This window comes from Macaca nemestrina, chromosome 9, assembly GCF_043159975.1.
Source record: "Macaca nemestrina isolate mMacNem1 chromosome 9, mMacNem.hap1, whole genome shotgun sequence".
Classification (NCBI taxonomy): Eukaryota; Metazoa; Chordata; class Mammalia; order Primates; family Cercopithecidae; genus Macaca; species Macaca nemestrina.
In genome coordinates, this window is record NC_092133.1 from 79,187,935 (window position 1) to 79,205,593 (window position 17,659).

Here is a 17,659-nt window from a genome sequence, read left to right on the forward strand (position 1 = left end):
ACAAAAGAGACAACAGCCTACCATTTTTATCTTGTTCCAGAACTATTTCAAAGTTCCAGTATCTATGTCATAATCTAATCTGAAATGGCCTTAATTTTCTTGATATCCCATAGAATTTAATGTTATTCTATGACATTGAGATGTATCTGGATCCTTATAGTAGATTTCATTACTGTCCCAAAGCTTTACTCCTTCCTTTATCTAAGCCTTTTATCATGTTACTTTGGTTTCCCCCACAGCGGTGAACTATTTGGAGAAGAGATAAAGGTGGCTGACTAGACACAGGTAGTACATACCTCCAATATGGAGAAGAGTCAGAATAACAAGTAGATACTCATATCCTGAACAGATCTTCTAGGAAAGAATGTTTGCTTTCATCAGAGAACAGATAGGAAGTGCCAAATGTAAGTACGGATAGGGTTCAAGGCAGTTTGTCCAGTCAGGAACCAACTGAGAGCTGAGAGGAGCTCCTGGATATGGAGAAATGGTAAAAGAGAAATCTCCAGAGCTCCAAAACAGGCTTTAACAATTTGGGCTATAGGATAAACCCTTGACCCACTAGGGCATTGGGCCTGACATACGGAGCTGCCACGTATTTATAGTTGGATATTGCTCCAGAAAGGCACAATCTCTGCTCACTGCAACTTCCACTTCTTGGGTTCAAGTGATTCTTGTGCCTCAATCTCCTGAACAGCTGGGACAACAGGCATGTGCTACTCTGCACCTAGCTAATTTTTATTTTTCTTTCTTCTACTTTTTTTTTTTTTTGTATTTTTAGTAGAGATGGGGCTTTGCCATGTTCCCCAGGCTGGTCTCGAACTCTTGGCTCATGCAATCTGCTTGCCTTGGCTTCACAAAGTGCTAGGATTACAGGCATGGGCCGCCATGCCTGGCCCATCTCCACTTTTTATCTGAACTATTTACAACCTATAATGGAGTCTAACACTGGTCTCACCTAAGATATGAAGAGAGAAATGCCTTAAGTTGGTGTGTAGGAAATGAAAGTTTAATGATAGGAGCCATGTGTGGCTCCTCTTCCCCCTTTCTTCTGGTTGTTTGTTAACTGGTTTGTTTTGCCTAAAAGCAAGATGGCAATCTTAATCAAAAAGGGAAGCTAGATTTTTAAAATAACTTAAAAAAAACATTTTTATATAAAGCAGCAAAAACATATCTTCCTCTCTGCAGAAAGAAAAATGTTAACAAGGAAACACAGCTATGTGAACGGACCGTCCGTCAACTCCTGTTCCACTGGATCCCCCATCCAGCTTCACCTCGAGCTACTCCTTAACTTCAGCAGTGCTGTCTGAAGAAGATCCTTTGGGGCCTTCAACTGCTCTTTTACTTTCTTCTTGATTGAGATTTTCATTTTCGGACCTGGTCCCACTAGGGATAGAGTTTTCACCGTTTACAAGCCTGTTTTCTTTCTATGACCTTTGCTTTGCTGATGGCCTCTCTGATGTTCAAGGCATCCTGCACTCCAGCCTCCTCTTCGGTTATATACATTCATGAGTGAGATCATATTAAAAGTTAGCCCTAAATAATGTTTAGAAACTTTTTACAGATCATCACAAGTGTAATATAAGGCATGGAAAAAGCTCAGATAATCACAGTGCTTGGAATGTGTAATGGAAAACTTTGTAATTTGAAGTCAAATGTCCGCTTGGCAAAGACTTTAACCTCTAGCCACAAAGTAACTGGTACCAAACTTGCAGTTCTGTCACAAACACTATAAAATGGAAGAAAACATGAAACAACTATTTTCATGCATTGAGAAGCAGGCAGTCTATATGTATAATTCTTGAGAAAGAAGAAACTCAAGAGTTAAACCTCTATTTGCCCTGTTCTCTGATTGGCTGCACTTCCCCCACTGTGGTGCAAGATGGAGAAACCCTAGGAGAGGGAAACTTTTGCTAAGTGGAGGAGGACAAAGAAGACCCTCACCGTGTTAACATAAAACAAAAAAAAAACTTTGAGGACCAAAAGAATCGACCAGGGATACAACTGTCTGCCAGAATATAACAACATAATGCTCTTTAAAGGAAATAGGATAATCCAGAACTTCTAACAAAGTATTTCAACACTTCGCATAAAATAAATCATTAGACACATACAGATAGAAATGAGATGCAGAAAAAGATGCTTCATAATCAAGAAAAAAAACATCAAATGAAAGGAACCAATCTCTAAAACATTCAAAAGTTAAATTTAGCAGGAAAAAGAGAAACACTTTAAGCAACCATCATGAATATGTTATAGAACTTACAGGAAAATGTGGTCATAAAGGGTGAAAGTTAGAAAATCACAAAGAAATGAAAACTAAAATAAAAACAAACCTCTAGAGTGGAAAAATATAAAATTTGAAGTGGAATTTCATTGTATGACAAAACAGAGAGTCAGTGAACTTGGAGAGAGATCAATGTAAATAATGTGTAATCTGAAGAGACATTAAGTAAATTTAAAAAATAAGAAAACCTAAATTACCACTGGAACAATATTAAGCAGACTGACATATATGCAACTTGAGTCCCAGAAGGAAAGTGGTATTATACGACTTATATTGATTACAGTAGAATTAAATCATAAATAATAACATATGTAGAAATCTTATATATTAATTTTAAAAAATTAATGTTTCCAAATAAATAAATCATGAGTTAGAGAAATAGCAAAAGAAAAATTTAAAAATGCACTAAACTGAATAAAAATACAACATATTCAAATTTGTAGTATTTAAAGGTTACCTAATAGCTTTTAATACCTATATTAGAAAATAAAATGTTAAAATAAAGAATATAAGTATCTGCTTTAAGAAGCTAGAAAACATAATTTTAATCTGATGTAGAAGGAAAGAAAAGTGACAGATAAGAGCAATTTACATAATAGAAAACAATAATGAACATTAAGAACCTAAGACTTGTTCTTTGTAAAGATCAATAGAATTTTTGATAAGATAAATAAAATTTTTACCACATTGATCAAGGAAAAAGAGAGCACACTAATTATCCAGATCAAGAGTTAAAGAGGGTATGTCACCAAAAAGCTACAGGTATTTGAAGAACTATCCACTTTATATAAATAAATTCAGCAATTTTGATTCACTGTTCAAATATTTTAAAAACTACAATTTGCAAACATCAAAGAAATAGAGAATCTGAATAAGCAAATATTTAAAATTTTTAAAGTTGTTTGTGCAATTTTTATGTGAGGAAAATTATAAGATTAACTGGTAAATTTTATCAACTCTTTAAGGAAGAAATAATACCAAAGTTCTACAAATAGGTTCAGAAAATAGAAAATATGAAAATATCTCCAAACTCATTTAATGAGGCCAGTATAAAAACTGTAATATAAAACTTGACAAAGATCCTACAAGAAGAAAAATATGACAACTATCCCTTATAAAGTTACATAAACACTTGTCAAAATATAAGCAAATCAAAGCCAAATTATATATACATATATACACATATATATGGTACATATGTGTCCTCTTGTGTCTAGATATACATTGACACATGGAGTATATTCTAGAATACACACGTACACACAAGCCCCAGAGTGGTAAATTCTAGAAATGCAAAGAAAAAAATAATTCTTGAACTAAAAATGGAAAGTAACTCTCAATCTAATTTAAGGTATCATTAAACATCTACAGATAACATAACACTTTGCTTCTATATTTTTAACTAGGAGTTTCAAGTAGTCCAATAGGCAGCAAAAGGTTTTAAAAATTATAGAACGTTTTTAAAACAAACTAAAGCTTTATGATTTGCAGAATGCATTGTTGTAATGTTGGCTATACTAAGGAACCTGCGAAACAATTGTTAAAACTAATGAGGGAGCTTAGCAAGATATCAGGGTATACGTTCAATTTCATTTATATATATATAAGCCACAAACAATTGAAAATAAAATTTATAAAATACTCTTTACAATAGCATAAAAACATTATAAAACACAGGAATAAATTTATTGAAAAATCTTTACACTTAAACCATAAAATATTGCAGAGTGATATTAAAGAAGATCTAAATAAATGAAATAATGTAAAATGTTCTTGGATTAGGAGACTGAGTATTGTTAAGATGTCATTTCTTTTCAAATTTAACAATTTGAAAGAGTTTTTTAAAAGAAATTGATAAAGTTATAGTGTACAGTAATGTAAAAGATCAAGAGCCAAAACAAAATGGTGGAGACACACATCTAAATTAAAGGTGTAGTCTCTGTTTATAGTAATCAAGTCCAAATTGGACTTGGACTTGGTACTGGGATAAGGATAGAAAAATTAGATCAAAACAGCAAAATAATTCTGCATATAAATGAGCAATTGATTTTTAGAAATATACAAAGGTAATTCAATAAATAGAGAATAGTCTTTTCAACAAATAGTGCTAAAACGGCTGACTGTAATAAAAATTAAACTTTGACCCACTAACTTTATTACACAAAATTAAGTTCAAGATAGGCCATCAACTTATGCATACAAGCACCAACTCTGAACACTGCTCTATAGAACAATACTATGCAATAGAATTTTCCGTGATAATTGAAATGTTCTATATCTGCACTGTCCAAAATGGTAGCTACTAGCCAACTTGTGGATGCTGAGCTCTTGAAATGTGGCTAATATTACTGAGAAAGTGAATTTTAATATCATTTAAATGTAATGAATTAATGCTAAAATTTAAACAGTCATATGTGGCTAGTGACTATCATATTGGACAACATAGTTCTAGAAGAAAGCTTAGGCCAATATATTTATAACATTAAAGTAGGCAAAGTTGGGGGTTGCTGGCAAGATGGCTGAATAGGAACAGCTCCGGTTTGCAGCTCCCAGTGAGTTCAACACAGAAGGCAGGTGATTTCTACATTTCCAGCTGAGGTACCCAGTTCCTCTCATTGGGACTGATTGGACAGTGGGCGCAGCCCAAGGAGGGTGAGCCAAAGCAGGGTGGGGAGTCACTTCACCTGGGAAGTACATGGGGTCGGGGAACTCCCTCTCCCAGTCAAAGGAAGCCATTAGGGACTGTACCTTGCACTCTGGCCCAGATATTGCACTTTCCCCACAGTCTTCACTACCCTCAGACCAGGAGATTGCTTCTGGTGTCTACATCACCAGGGCCCTGGGTTTCCAGCACAAAACTGGGTAGCTGTTTGGACAAACACTGAGCTAGCTGCAGGAGTTTTTTTTTTCATACCACAGTGGTGCATGGAATGCCAGTGAGACAGAACCGTTCACTCCCCTGCAAAGGGGGCTGAAGTCAGGGAACCAAGTATGCTGGCTTGGCAAGTACCACCCCCATGGAGCCCAGCAAGCTAAGATCCACTGGCTTGAAATTCTCACTGCCAGCACAGCAGCAGTCTGAGCTTGACCTGGGACATTTGAGCTTGGTGAGAGGAGGGACGTCTGCCATTGCTGAGGCTTAAGTAGGCTGTTTTACCCTCACAATGTAAACAAAGTCACCGGAAGTTCAAACTGGGTAAAGCCTACCCCAGTTCACCAAGGCCACTGTGGCCAGAATGTCTCCTCTCTGGGCAGGGCATCTCTGAAAAAAAGGCAGCAGCCCCAGTCAGGGACTTATAGATATAACCTTCACCTCCCTGGAACAGAGCACCTGGGGGAAGGGCTGGTTGTGGGCACAGCTTCAGCAGACTTAAACATCCTTACCGGGCAGCTGTAAAGAGAGCAGCAGATCTACCAGCACAGCATTTGAGCTCTGATAAGGGACAGAGTGCCTCCTCAAGTGGGTCCCTGACCCCCATATATCCTGACTAGGAGACACCTCCAAGTAGGGGCTGACAGACACCTCATACAGGAGAGCTCTGGTTGGCATCTGGTGAGTGCCTCTCTGGGATGAAGCTTCCAGAAGAAGGAACAGCAGCAATCTTTGCTGGTCTGCAGCCTCTGCCAGTGACACCCAGACAAACATGGTCTGGAGTGGACCTCCGGCAGACTCCAGCAGACCTGCAGCAGAGGGGCCTGACTGTTAGAATGAAAACTAACAAACTGAAAGGAATAGTATTAACATCAACAAAAAGGACGTCCACTCAGAGACCCCATCTGAAGGTCACCGACTTCAAAGACCAAAAGCAGATAAATCCATGAAGATGGGGAGAAACCATTGCAAAAAGGCTGAGAATTCCAAAAACCAGGATGCCTCTTCTCCTCCAAAGGATCACAACTCCTTGCCAGCAAGAGGACAAAACTGGATGGAAAATGAGTTTGACAAATTGACATAAGTAGACTTCAGAAGGGGGGTAATAACAAACTCCTTTGAGCTAAAGGAGCATGTCCTAACCCAATGCAAGGAAGCTAAGAACCTTGAAAAAAGGTTAGAAGAATTGCTAACTAGAATAACCAGTTTAGAGAAGAACATAAATGTCCTGATGGAGCTGAAACACACAGCACAAGAACTTTGTGAAGCATACACAAGTATCAATAGCTGAATCGATCAAGCAGAAGAAAGGATATCAGAGATTGAAGATCAACTCAATGAAATAAAGTGAGGAAACAAGATTAGAGGAAAAAGAGTGAAAAGAAATGAACAAAGCCTGCAAGAAGTATGGGACTATGTGAAAAGACCAAATCTACATTCGATTGGTGTACCTGAAAGTGATGGGGAGAATGGAACCAAGTTGGAAAACGTGCTTCAGGATATTACCCAAGAGAAATTCCCCAACCTAGCAAGGCAGACGAACATTCTAATTCAGGAAATACAGAGAACACCACAAAGATACTCCTTGAGAAGAGCAAACACAGAACACATAATTATCAGATTCACCAAGGTTTAAATGAAGGAAAAAATGTTAAAGGCAGCCAGAGAGAAAGGTCGGGCTACCCACAAAGGGAAACCCATCAGACTAACAGCGGATCTCTCAGCAGAAACCCTATAAGCCAGAAGAGAGTGGGGACCGATATTCAACATTCTTAAAGAAAAGCATTTTCAACCCAGAATTTCATATCCAGCCAAACTAAGCTTCATAAGTGAAGAAGAAATAAAATCCTTTACAGAGAAGCAAATGCTGAGACATTTTGTCAGCACCAAGCCTGCCCTACAAGAGCTCCTGAAGGAAGCACTAAACATGGAAAGGAACAACTGGTACCAGCCACTGCAAAAATGTGTTAAATTGTAAAGACCATTGAAGCTATGAAGAAACTGCATAAACTAACGGGCAAAATAACCAGGTAGCATCATAATGGCAGGAAGAAATTCACACGTAACAATATTAACCTTACATGCAAACAGGCTAAATGCCCCAATTAAAAGACACAGACTGGCAATTGGATAAAGAGTCAAGACCCAATGGTGTGCTGTATTCAGGAAACCATTTTCATGTGCAAAGACACACATAGGCTCAAAATAAAGGGATGGAGGAAGATCTACCGAGCAAATGGAAAGAAAGAGAGAAAAGGAAGCAGGGGTTTCAGTCCCAGTCTCTGATAAAACAGACTTTAAACCAACAAAGATCAAAATAGACAAAGAAGGCCATTACATAATGTTAAAGGGATCAATTCAACAAGAAGAGCTAACTGTCCTAAATACATATGCACCAAATACAGGAGCACTCAGATTCATAAAGCAAACACTTAGAGACCTACAAAGAGACTTAGACTCCCATACAGTAATAGTGGGAGACTTTAACACCCACTGTCAATATTAGACAAATCAATGAGACAGAAGGTTAACAAGGATATCCAGGACTTGAACTCAACTCTGGACTGAGTGGACCTAATAGACATCTACAGAACTATCCATCCCAAACCAACAGAATATACATTATTCTCAGCACTACATCACACTTATTCTAAAATTGACCACATAATTGGAAGTAAAACATTCCTCAGCAAATTCAAAAGAAAGAAAATCATAGCAAACTCTCTCTCAGACCACAGTGCAATCAAATTAGAACTCAGGATTAAGAAGCTCATTCAAAAAAGCACAACTACATGGAAACTGAACAACCTGCTCCTGAATGACTACTGGGTAAATAATGAAATGAAGGCAGAATTAAAGATGTTCTTTGAAACCAATGAGAACAAAGATAAAACATACCAGAATCTCTGGGACACATTTAAAGCAGTGTGTAGAGGGAAATTTATAGCACTAAATGCCCACAAGAGAAAGCAGGAAAGATCTAAAATTGACACTCTAACATCAAAATTATAAGAACTAGAGAAGCAAGAGCAAACACATTCAAAACCTAGCAGAAGGCAAGAAATAACTAAGATCAGAGCAGAACTGAAGGAGATAGAGACACAAAAAACCCTCCAAAAAAATCAATGAATCCAGGAGCTGGTTTTTTGAAAAGATCAACAAAATAGATAGACCATTAACAAGACTAATAAAGAAGAAAAGAGATAAGAATCAAATAGATGCAATAAAAAATGATAAAGGGGATATCACCACTGATCCCACAGAAATACCATCAGAGAATAATATAAACATCTCTATACAAATAAACTAGAAAATCTAGAAGAAATTGATACCTTCCTGGACACATAAACCCTCCTATGACTAAACCAGAAAAAGGTGAAACCCTGAATAGACCAATAACAGGTTCTGAAATTGAGGTAGCAGTTAATAGCCTACCAACCAAAAATAGTCCAGGACCAGATGGATTCACAGTCGAATTCTACCAGAGGTACAAAGAGGAGCTGGCACCATTCATTCTGAAACTATTCCAAACAATAGAAAAAGAGGGAATCCTCCCTAACTCATTTTATGAGGCCAGCATCACCCTGATACCAAAACCTGCAGAAACACAACAAAAAAAGAAAATTTCATACCAATATTCCGGAAGAACAGTGATGCAAAAATCTTCAATAAAATACAGGCAAACTGAATCCAGCAGCACAAAAAAAAAGCTTATCCACCACACGATCGAATTGGTGTCATCCCTGGATGAAAGGCTGGTTCAACATATGTGAAGCAATACTTGTAATCCATCACATAAACAGAACCAATGATAAAAACCACAATATTATCTAGATGCAGAAAAGGCCTTCGACAAAATTCAACAGCCCTCATGCTAAAAATTCTCGATAAACTAAGTATTGATGGAACATATCTCAAAATAATAAGAGCTATTTATGACAAACCCACAGCCAATATCATACCGAATGAGCAAAAACTGGAAGCATTCCCTTTGAAAACCAGTACAAGACAAGGATGTCCTCTCTCACCACTCCTATTCAACATAGTATTGAAAGTTCTGGCCAGGGCAATCAGGCAGGAGAAGGAAATCAAGGGTATTCAATTAGGAAAAGAAGAAGTCAAATTTTCTCGGTCTGCAGATGACATGATTGTTTATTTAGAAAACCCCATCATCTCAGCCCAAAATCTGCTTAAGCTGATAAGCAACTTCAGCAAAGTCGCAGGATAGAAAATCAATGTGCAAAAATCACAAGCATTCCTATACACCAAGAACAGACAAACAGAGAGCCAAATCATGAGTGAACTCCCATCTGCAATTGCTACAAAGAGAATAAAATACCTAAGAATCCAACTTACAACGGATGTGAAGGACCTCTTTAAGGAGAAGTACAAACCACTGCCCAAGGAAATAAGAGATGAAACAAACAAATGGAAAAACATTCCATGCTTGTGGATAGGAAAAATTAATATTGTCAAAATGGTTATACTGCCCAAAGTAATTTATAGATTTAATGCCATCTCAATCAAGCTACCATTGACTTTCTTCAAAGCATTGAAAAAAAAAAATTAAATTTCACATGGACCCAAAAAAGAGCCTGCATAGCCAAGACAATCCTAAGCAAAAAGAGCAAACCATACTACAAGGGTACAGTAACAAAAACAGCATGGTACTGGTACCAAAACAGAGATATAGACCAATGGAGCAGAACAGAGGCCTCAGAAATAACACCACTCATCTACAACCATCTAATCTTTGCCAAACCTGACAAAAACAAGCAACGGGGAAAGGATTCCCTATTTAATAAATGGTGTTGGGAAAACTGGCTAGCCATATGCAGAAAGCTGAAACTAGATCCCTCCCTTACACCTTCTACAAAAACTAACTCAAGATGGATTAAATACTTAAATATAAGACCTAAAACCATAAAAACCCTAGAAGAAAACCTAAGCAATACCATTCAGGACATTGGCATGAGCAAAGACTTCATGTCTAAAATACCAAAAGCAATGGCAACAAAAGCAAAAATTGACAAGTGGGATCTGATTAAACTAAAGAGCTTACGCACAGGAAAAGAAAATATAATCAGGCAAACAGGCAACCTACAGAATGGGAGAAAATTTTTGCAATCTATCCCTCTGACAAATATCAAGAATTGTATATTCTAATATCAAGAACCTACAAAGAACTTAAACAAATTTACAAGAAGAAAAACAAACAACCCCATAGAAAAGTGGGCCAAGGATATGAACAGACACTTCTCAAAAGAGACATTTATGCAGCCAACAAACATATGAAGAAAAGCTCATCATCACTGCTCATCAGAGAAATGCAAATCAAAACCAAAATGCAAAAATGCAATGAGATACCATCTCATGCCAGTTAGAATGGCAATCATTAAAAATTCAGGAAACAACAGATGCTGGAGAAGATGTGGAGAAATAACGCTTTTACACGTTGGTGGGAGTGTAAATTAGTTCAACCATTGTGGAAGATGGTGTGGCTATTCCTCAAGGATCTAGAAGTAGAAATACCATTTGACCCAGCAATCCCATTACTGGGTATATACCCAAGGATTAAAAATCATTCTAGTATAAAGACAAATGCACAAGTATGTTTATTGTGGCACTATTCACTATAGCAAAGACTTGGAAACAACCCAAATGCCCATCAATGATAGACTGGATAAAGAAAATGTGGCACATATACACCATGGAATACTATGCAGCCATAAAAAAGGATGAGTTCATGTCCTTTGCAGGGACATGGATGAAGCTGGAAATCTTCATTCTCAGGAAACTAACACAAGAACAGAAAAACAAACATTGCATGTTCTCACTCATAAATGGGAGTCGAACAATGAGGACGCATGGACACAGGGAGGGGACCATCAGACATCGGGGCATCTCGGTGGGTGGGGGACTAGTGGAGGGATAGCATTAGGAGAAATACCTAATGTAGATGATGGGTTGATGGGTGCAGCAAACCACCATGTCACATGTATACCTATGCAACAAACATGCACAATCTGCACACGTACCCCAGAACTTGAAGTATAATAATAAAAAGAAAAAGTGGGCCATCGTCTCATAGGATGGAAAAGATAATAATAGTATCAGAAAATAAATATGTATAATTTGTTAAAATCTCTATATATATACACACACACAAACACACACACGTTAAACATCATCAAAATTGGCAACTCTTCATCAAATAACACCATAAAACCACACTAGGGCAAAATAGCAAAATACATATATCTGATTATCTGATGATGGACCCTGATGAAGAGTTATGAACTCGTACAATTCAATAATGATTCAAATCCACAGAATCTAATATATAATGGAATAATTTGAATAATTTGAAGGCTAAATCAAAACCAAAGACTAAACTTAGTCTACCTCCAGACTTTGTGTATGTTCTTTACACTCCACACTCACAATCTAACTAAGGAGGCAAGCTCTTTTTTGAATGTAAATATCTCTTGTTTTATTCTCTGCAAACAATGCTCAGTAGTATTCAATTTAAAAAATAGAACACATGTAAAGGCAAGATAACAATGCACAGAATGCTACATACTTTGGAATTATCAGAGTGGCTTTTAGCTAACCATGATCAAATGTCAAAAGATTTTATGGAAAATAAACAGAATATAGAAGAATTTTAGCAGAGAGATACAAGGGCCAAATGAAAGAAGTAGAAGTGAAATACGATAAGGAATTTTCATTACAAGTTAATCGAGAGACTAGATACAGCAGAAGAAAGATGTTGAGCCCTCAGTTAAACTGGGGTTGCAGTACCAAAGTAGTTAGCAAACTTGCCCTAACAGGAAGTAAAGGGGAGTTCAATAGGGGTGTTTACAGTGTGCCTTTCACGGAACACTTCTTTTATACCTGGTGGACAACCTACTATGACCAGAGGGTTACTCACACAGAAAACTTATTTATTTTGTCAGAGACCCCTGTGGCTCTTGTCTGACCCACATCCAGTTTATGGCTGCCTGATCATTCTTCTGGCACTGGGAACCTGATTTCATGGTCTCCCTGGCATCCCACAAAAAACCCAGCCTGAGACAGCCCCTAGTTCTTCAGATGGAAGGCACAATTTTTTTTTTTTTTGTAAGTTCTGGGATACATGTGCTGAACATACAGGTTTGTTACATAGGTATACACGTGCCATGGTGGTTTGCTGCATCTATCAAACCATCATCTAGGTTTTAAGCTCTGCATGCATTAAGTATTTGTCCTAATGCTCTCCCTCCCTTTTCCCCCCACTCCCTGACAGGCCCCAGTGTGTGATGTACCCCTCCCTGTGTCCACATGTTCTCATTCTTCAGCTCCCATTTATGAGTGAGAGCTTGTGGTGTTCAGTTTTCTGTTCCTGTGTTAGTTTGCTGAGGATGATCATTTCCAGCTTCATTCATGTCCCCAAAAGGCAAAATTTAATACATCACCACAATAGGAAATGAGTTCAACGATTTTTACTTACAGCTCCTGGGAAAGAAGGGCATGAGCCAGAAAATCAGTCCTTTGTTTCAAGGTCACATGAGGCAGGAATGAAGAGTCAGGCAGAGAGAGAGAAAAGCACAGGGCAATTGGCGATATATATATGTCAATAGGGTGTGGGTCATTTTAAGTTTATGGGCAAATGCCTGAATGGTCCATTTAAATGAATCCTTGGAAAAGTGGGATCGCAGTCTGCTAGGTCCTGGAGATGCCTTTTAAATGTTTACCTCTGGTGACCAGGTTGAGCAACCTAGGTGTGGTGCAGAATTGGAAACTGTGTCAAGGGTGACTGAACCCTACTTCTAGTAAAAATGAAACTCATATTCAAAATGGATGACAAGGCAACATGAAGTTATTATAATAGCATTCACTATAAAAGAATTAGTGAAATTGAATGCAGGTCAATAGAAATTATCAAAACTGAAATATGGAAAAAAAGTAGAAGAAATAAAGTTTCCCAGATCTGTGGGAAATATCCAATTTTATTACGCTATTACTAAATTCTGAGGAGGAGAAAAAGAGAAAAGAATAGTAAAATATTCAAAGAGATAGTGGCAATGCATAATTAATGTAAAACATCAGTTTAGAGGTCCAAGAAGCTCAGTAGATTTCAAGTAGAATAGATGCAAAGAAAAGAAAATTATACTTAGGTTAGGTATCACAGATAAAGAGAAAAATCTTGATAGAGGCCATAGATAAAATATATTTTATACGGAGGAACAATAATAAGAATGAGTGCTAATGTTTCATTAGAAACATGGAGACTAGAAAGTAATAGAACACCAGATTTAAGTGATAAGATAAAAAATTCTCAACCTATAATTTAATATCCAGTGAAATGTTGATCAAGAATGAAGACAACAGTATTTTTAGATTGGAAAAAATAAAATCTGAAAACAAATATGACTTTGGAAGACCTGCATTACAGGAAATAATACAGATGTTCTTGAGAGCCTTTTATCTGAGTACAGATAAAAACTTCTTTATCGACAAAGAAATGAAGGCAACTGAAGAATTAAAAAAATTCAATGAATATAAACGTATTTTACGCATATTTTACTGAAAGTCTTTAAGATATTGTTGATGGTTAGAAGTAAAAAGAAAACAATATCTTGTTTGGTTTATAGTGTAGGTAGAAGTGAAATGCATGAAAAATGCAAAAAGGGCAGGAGGGGAATAATTGGAAGTACGCTGTAAATTTCTTATATTGTTTATGAAGTAGTAGAGTATTTTTGAAGTGATATCATGAAAATTAAAACTATATATTATGTATAACCATAAAAGCAACAAAGGACATAAAGGAGAGTAAATAAAATACTTGATACACCCAGACAAGCAAGAAAGTGAGAAATAGATAAACAAAGGGCAAGTTGAAATAAACCAGGTTGGCTACTCTCCCCCTCCAGAGATGCTTAATTGCAGATTCAAGTTCATTTTGTCATGCAAGGTAAGGTACTCACAGGTTCTGGGAATCTTCGTGGACATATTTAGAGGGCTATTTTCTAAAGTCTATCATAACCAAATACAGATTGTTTACAAGAAACACACCTTAAATACAATACAAAGATACTGGCAAGTTGAAAGTAAGTACAATGATGTGTTGCTTCATGATGAGGATATGTTCTAAGAAATGCATTTTTAGGTGATCTTAGGTGATTTTTTTATTGTGCGAACATCATAGAGTGAATTTATACAAACCTAGATGGTATAGCCTACTACATACCTAGGCTACAAAACTGTACGTCATGTTCCTATACTGAATATTGTAGGCAATTGTGGCACAATGGTATTTGTGTACCTAAACATAGAAAAGATATGGTAAAAATGCCGTATTATAATCTAATGTGACCATTTTCATTTATGCAGTCTGTTATTGATGGAAATGTCATTATGTGATGTATGACTATACTATATAAAAACTAAATAAGACAAAGCTTGTAAGGCTATATTAATATCAGAAAATGCAGACTTCAAATGAAGAGTATTACTAAAGTCCAACATAATAATAAAAGCATCATTTAATCAAGAAGATAGAAAAATCTTATATGTCTGTGAAACTATTTGAAACCCCCAAATATATGAAACAAAAAGAACAGAACTATAGGGAAATATATGCACAATAATATTGAATATTTAACATTACTCTCTGTAATTGATAGGACAAGTATATAAGAAATCAGTAAGTATGTAGATGTCTTAACCAACACTCTAAGTCACTTGACTCATTCTAACTTAATAAGTACAGTGCCCAACAAAAACACAGATTGTTTTGGTGTCCTAGATTTTAGCCTGTGCCATAAAACAATTCCTAATAGATTTCAAATTAAAAATCGCGCAAGAATATATTCCATGATCATGGATTTACTGCATTCATGAAATGAGTTGGCCAGTGTGCTTCCTCCTCTATTTTCTGAAACAGTGTGTGTAGGGTGGGCATTATTTCTTCATTACTGTTTAACACAATTCCCCAGTGAAACCACCTGGCTCTGAATATTTTCTTTTTTCCTGCATATGTTGGAAGTTATTTTAATTGAAAATTCAATTTCTTCAATAGATTATACAGCTATTTCTATTTCCTACTTCTAGTCATGTCAGTTTTGATAAGTTGTTTTAAAAAATTCTGTCCATTTCATATAACATTTGAACTTATTATCAAAGACTGTTTATAATATCCAGTTATCCAATTATAATATCCAAATATCCAATTATAATATCCAAATATCCAATTATAATATCCAATGAAGGCCATGATCTAAATGACCTTAAATTGAAAACATATAACCAATAAGATTTTATAAAACTTCAAATATCTGGACATTAGCAGCACACTTGTAAGTAAACCATGAGTCAAAGAAGAAGGAGTTAAAAATATTATGTTAAAATATGCAAAGGGAGTTAAAATATTACAAACCAACTGATGATTAAAATGCAGTATATCAAAAGTTGAAGGCTGCAACTAGGGTGATACTCAGAGGGAACATTGCTGTTTTAAATAACATTACTGTTCAAAAAGCAGAAAGATATAAATTCAGTGATTTATGCTGCCATCTAAAGAAGGTATAAAAAGAAGAGCAAAGTAAAATTACAGTAAATAAATGAATGGAAATAACAATGGAAAACAAGAGCAGAAATCAACAAAGTAGGAGAAACATAGAAACAGTAGAGATAAAGGACTGAAGTTTGTTCTTGAAAATAATTTAAAGCTGATAGACGAAGGAAAAAAGAGATAATAAATTACCAATATTGGAAATAAAAGATATTACTGTTTCTCAGGAATAAAAGGGAAAATAATTGGATATTATAAACAGTCTTTGATAATAAGTTCAAATGTTATATGAAATGGACAGAATTTTTTAAAACAACTTATCAAAACTGACATGACTAGAAGTAGGAAATAGAAATAGCTGTATAATCTATTGAAGAAATTGAATTTTCAATTAAAATAACTTCCAACATATGCAGAAAAAAATATTTTTTCAGGACCAGGTGGTTTCACTAGGGAATTGTGTTAAACAGTAATGAAGAAATAATGCCCACCCTATACACACTGTTTCAGAAAATAGAGGAGGAAGCACACTGGCCAACTCATTTTATGAATGCAGTAAATCCATGGTACAAAAACCAGACAAAGACATTACTGGAAATGAGAATTACAGACATATAACCCTTATGACTACACCTAAAAGAAAACAAAAGCTGGCTGGGTGAGGTGGCTCACTCCTGTAATCCTAGCATTTTGGGAGGCTGAGGAAGATGGATTGTTTGAGTCCAGGAGTTCAAGGCCAGTCTGGGCAACATGGCAAAACCCTGGCTCCACTAAAAATAGAAAAAACTAGCTGGGCATGGTGACATGCACCTATAGTCCCAGCTACTCAGGAGACTGAGGTAGGAGAATCACCTGAGACCAAAAGGTTGAGGTTGCAGTGAGCTGAGATCATGCCACTCCACTCCAGCTTGGGCAACAGAGTGAGATCCTGTCTCAAAAAAAAAAAAAAAAAAAGACTTAAAATAATTGATTATTGATTATACAATATATAAAAAATGCAAAGTATGTAATCAAAAAGGATATAATCAAATGGTTTTTATCCCAGAAATGCAATTAACATCAAAAAATCATTTAGTGTAGTTAACCATATTAATAGGTTTTAAAAAGTCACATGACAATTGAACTATATGCATAAAAAATCTGACAAAATCACGACTCCTTCAAAATAAAATCTCTCAAGAGGCTAGGAGCTGAAGTACAGTTCCTTCAATCTGAAACAGTATTATGTAAAGCCTACAGCTAACACAATGATAACATATGGGAGCCTTTCCTTGTAAGATCAATAATAAGAAAACAGGAACTTAGGCAACATTGTACCAGAAGTTGTATCCAGTTCAATAAGGCAGGAAAGAAAACTAAAGGTATTTAAGTCTGAGAGGAAGACATAATATTGTTTTTATTTGTAGGTGACATGACTGTGCATGTAGAAATCCCAGGAAATCTAAAAGAAAAAAAACTACAAAAATTAATAATAGCATTTAGTAATATTGTAGGGCAAAGTGTCAATATGCAAAAATTAATTGTATATAAAAATCAATTTTATTTGTATATATTAGGAATAAATAATATGAATCAAGAAATTTGAAACTACAATGATGTTCTAAAACATCAAATACAAATTTAACAAAATGGGTCTAAGAACACTACACTGAAAGTATAGAACAGTTATGAGAAAAATGAAACAAAACCCAACTTAATAACAAGGTACTCCATGTTTACGGATTGGATGGTCTAATAGTATAAATATGTCAATTATCTTAAAATAGATCTTTAAATTAAGTGAAATACAAATCAAAATCCCAGCAGGGTTTAAGTTTTAGAAATGATCAAGCTGATTCCAAAATTTATGTGGAATTACAAATCATCTAAAATAGACAAAACGTCTTCATGGAAAAATCAAACAGACATGTTACCTGACTTCAAAATTTATTATAAAGCTATACCAACC